We start from the raw sequence: 3,805 nt of genomic DNA, 5'->3' as shown, positions 1-3,805 counted from the left end.
GCTGGAAGGAGGAGACAGCTCGCGATGTGACGCTTCGCAGAGGGGCCGTGCCGGCATCCTTCCCGGAGACAATTCATCGTTCCTGTGCTTGACTGTCTGGGCGATCCGACTCCCGCCGTGCTGCGCTGAGGTGCGGGTGGCCGTCCGCCTCGTCTCAAGGCGTGGCTGCAGCTCCGCCCTCATCGTCTGTCCAGCGTCGCGACTTACTCTTCGCGGCTGAAGACAGAAGACCTTTCATCCACTGAGAAGAAGCCCTTTTTTTGTAAACTGGAAACATGTTCCTTGGCTCTGAGTAACAGCAGGTTAGGGGTGGGGAGTTGCACCGAGCAGCCAGCGCTGCCCGTGCATACGGCCTCCCTCCCCTTCACCCCCCTCCATGCCTTCGCTGTGACTGTCTTTCCCTCCCCTTCTTTCCCCTCTTCCCTTTCCCCTTGGCGGCGGGCGACACTAGCGCCACTTGTTCGTTTGGTATTAAGAAGGCCGCTAGGCTTTCCTCGACGCAGTCGTCGTCGGGACGCGGCTAGAGCAGCTTGGTCTGTTTCCCCCTGAAGGTATGGTTGGCATAGACTGAGACGTCAGTTCGCTTTGGGACGCGGTGGCCGTCCCCTACTCTTGTAATTTACCTTTGCCTTTTTTCTTGTTTCTGTTGTTTAAATTCACCATTTCGGCTGCCACCTGGCAAAATTATGTCTAGGCTATAGTTCGGTTAAATTTTCTGTTTTCCCCTCGCCAACCATGACCCTTGCTCATTTTACTGGTTACGTCTTGTTTTTTCCTTGCCTTAGTGTAATATGTGCTTCACGCGGCGGGTCGTGCGTGTTTTGCCTCGTAAATTTTTAGTTAAATTGCTGGCTGCTATTCGAAGTTTTCTTTCTCGGCGTCTTTCTGCTCTCCCGGCGACGACAGCATGCAACCTTAACTTTTGCGTGCGCACATAACTTTTGTGGTGGAGTCAATTGAGCTTTATGAAAATTGTTAAATAATTTTGGAGGTTTCGTCTTTCGACCTAGCTGTTCCCTGAGCGGGACGCGATTTGACGCTCGACGCCATTTGATTTAACTGTATATTTTTGCTTATTGTGTGATTTGTCTCATGTATTGGCCCGCTCGTGAATTGAACTGTAAATCTTTCCTGCTGCGGCGATACCTCACAGTTGTTATTATGTTATACATGTGTACTCGTAAATGGCGGTTGTAAGGTGCCTGTCCTTTGCATTGTTATTTGTTTAGGGGCAATTCTACTTCGCTTGTATGAATGTTCAAAGTAATACAAAGTACTAATTACTTATTCACTTCTACGTGTTGCGATTTCCTTTGTAACGATATTTGTCTACAGTTGTTCCTAAACCATGTTTGTACAATAATTGTTTATTATTGCAAATTGTAAATTTGTAAATAAAACTTAGATGCTCTTACTCCGGCTCTTTACACTCTTGTTAGCCTTGTTACTTAACAGGAACACCTCTCTGGAGGTGATTCCCCTACCAGAAGGGGTTTAGACTGAGGCTCCTAGTGGGCCTGGCTTTTCCACTCGCTTGGGGGTTGTGTTCATGTTGGGGCTTGTCCCTGAGGTGGGTGCAACTCGTATTCCCCGAGGAAGTAATGGAAGGGTTAAATGGGGATGGGTACCACCACCACCACATAGGTTATCCACCTGAAGGGCAGTGTCCCCGAGGAAGGGGTCATCATTGAACTCCTTGATGAGGTAAAGGAAGGGGACAGATCCCCACCTATGCACCCAGATACCGCACCGAATTCCCAGGTTCCAGAAATAGCCCGCCGTTCCACTCATCACCGCAGGCCTCCCTCCTACCTGCTAGACTATTGGCCATGGGTACTCACCCAGCAGGTTACTCCTACTTTTGCCCATGGGATGCCAATATGAACTCCCGAGTGCCCGAGTGTTAATGGTGAAGTGCGTGCGTTTGTAGCATCAGCGGGCAAAATGACCTCGGGGAGGGGGAGGCCTTTTGATGTTGTCCCAAGTGCTCCTCCGGCTCACTGAGGACATTATTGCCCTTTGCTGCTTCAGGCTTGTGAGAGCACCATCGCCCGTATACAAAAGTGTAACAAATGGCCTTGGCCGAGAGGGGAACGCCTTGCAGAGGCACCACCATAACAGTAATGTGCCTTTCATAAGGGTTTTATTTATGTAATTATGTAAGTGTGTAAATATCTATTTGTGTTGTGTACCTGTAGATGTGTTTCCCGGGCGACTGAGTCGCGTCTCCCCACCTGTGACCATGTGGGCTTCACGCACTCGCTCACGAAGGGAAGAGGGGGGATTCATGTGCGCACGGCAAGGGGGGAGGCTGCTGAGACGTCGCGGAGCGTGGGTCGAGTCAGTCGCCTGAATGGGATGAGAGAGTGCGGTCGCGAAGTTGTGAGTGAGAGTCGAACGGACACTGTCAGTCGTGTCACTGTTGTCACGTCACCGTTATTCGCGTTGTCAGTCACGTCACCGTCGTTCGCATCGGCAGTTACGTCACAGTCTTTCGTGTCATCATCATTCGCGTCACTGTGAGTCTTGTCACCATCAGTCACATCACCGTCGTTCGTATCGGCAGTTACCTCACAGTCTTTCGTGTCATTGTCATTCGCGTCACTGCCAGACACGTCACCATCATTCACGCCACTGTCAGTCGCATCACTGGTAGTGGCGTGTCGCGCTCAAAGTGCGTGGAGCCGGGCCTCGCCCTGATGGACTGTCACAGATGGGAGCTGTGACAGCCCATCTACAGTGTGTGACATGTGCAGTAAACACAACTTAACGTCATAAACTCTTTTATTTCACCCGAGTTAGGGTAGTTCCCTTGCCACGTGGCACGTACCCTCTCTACCGGAGCAGCTGGGCAGCGACTCCGAACCACGGGAATGGCCCTAACGTCGACAATAGGATGTTAGTGGCTGTATGGCAAGCATGTGGCCTGGAGCCTACCACCGACTCTGAGAATGCCATTGGAATCCACAAAGGGGTTCAATTTCTTCAAGGATGTTTGGCATTGCCCCTTTTTCACAGCCAAAAGTTCAGTAGCGGAGTCGACAGCCTGGGTCCAAATTTACACCAGAAGAGCTGTTTGAAGCTCACCAATCTGAAGGGTGCAGCTCCTTTTCCTCTTGTCCGAACGATCAGTGTTGATAAAGCACAAAATGAATGCTGTTATCCATTTGATTTTTGTGAGGGATGAAAACCGATGAAGCAGTGACAAGTCTCCTTCTGTAAGTGTGCTGACAAAGTTTCAGCATGCTGATTATGCTCTTTAATGAGCAACTTTTCATTAGTGGGAGACGACATCCAGCTGAGATGTGGCCATGTTGTTTTTCACATTACGTAATATACCGAAGTGATTAAATTATTGCTGGTTTTAAATGTAGCTAACCTAATGTACCTAACCAGCCATCCACTCGATTTTAAAGTATTTCAGAGCTAAAACAGAACCTCCATTTTGAACAATTCGAAGTTCCAAAGAACAAAAAAAACTCTCAAAGCTCTATCGGAATTGTGTGATTATGCCAGCAAAGGAGGTGGCGGAATAAATTAAACAGTTTGTGACATAATTCTGATACATTATTCCACTAGCAGGTATTCAAGAATATGGTTAGCCAATCTCTGTCCAAATTTAGCAATTCCGCTAGCGTCAATAATAGTGCTTCAGTTAATAATTCGTGGTTATGTAATGTTACAAGTAATATTCGGTCACCACATTGAATTTAGTATATTCCCTCAGGCACTGGAAGCGTTGCGTTCGCTGGTAACCTTTTTGTCCATGAAAGATTCCTATCTATACTAACCTTTATCTCTGGCG

This window comes from Bacillus rossius, chromosome 10 (assembly GCF_032445375.1).
Source record: "Bacillus rossius redtenbacheri isolate Brsri chromosome 10, Brsri_v3, whole genome shotgun sequence".
Classification (NCBI taxonomy): domain Eukaryota; kingdom Metazoa; phylum Arthropoda; class Insecta; order Phasmatodea; family Bacillidae; genus Bacillus; species Bacillus rossius.
The sequence above is the reverse complement of the archived record's forward strand: the minus strand, read 5'-3'. Positions refer to the sequence as shown.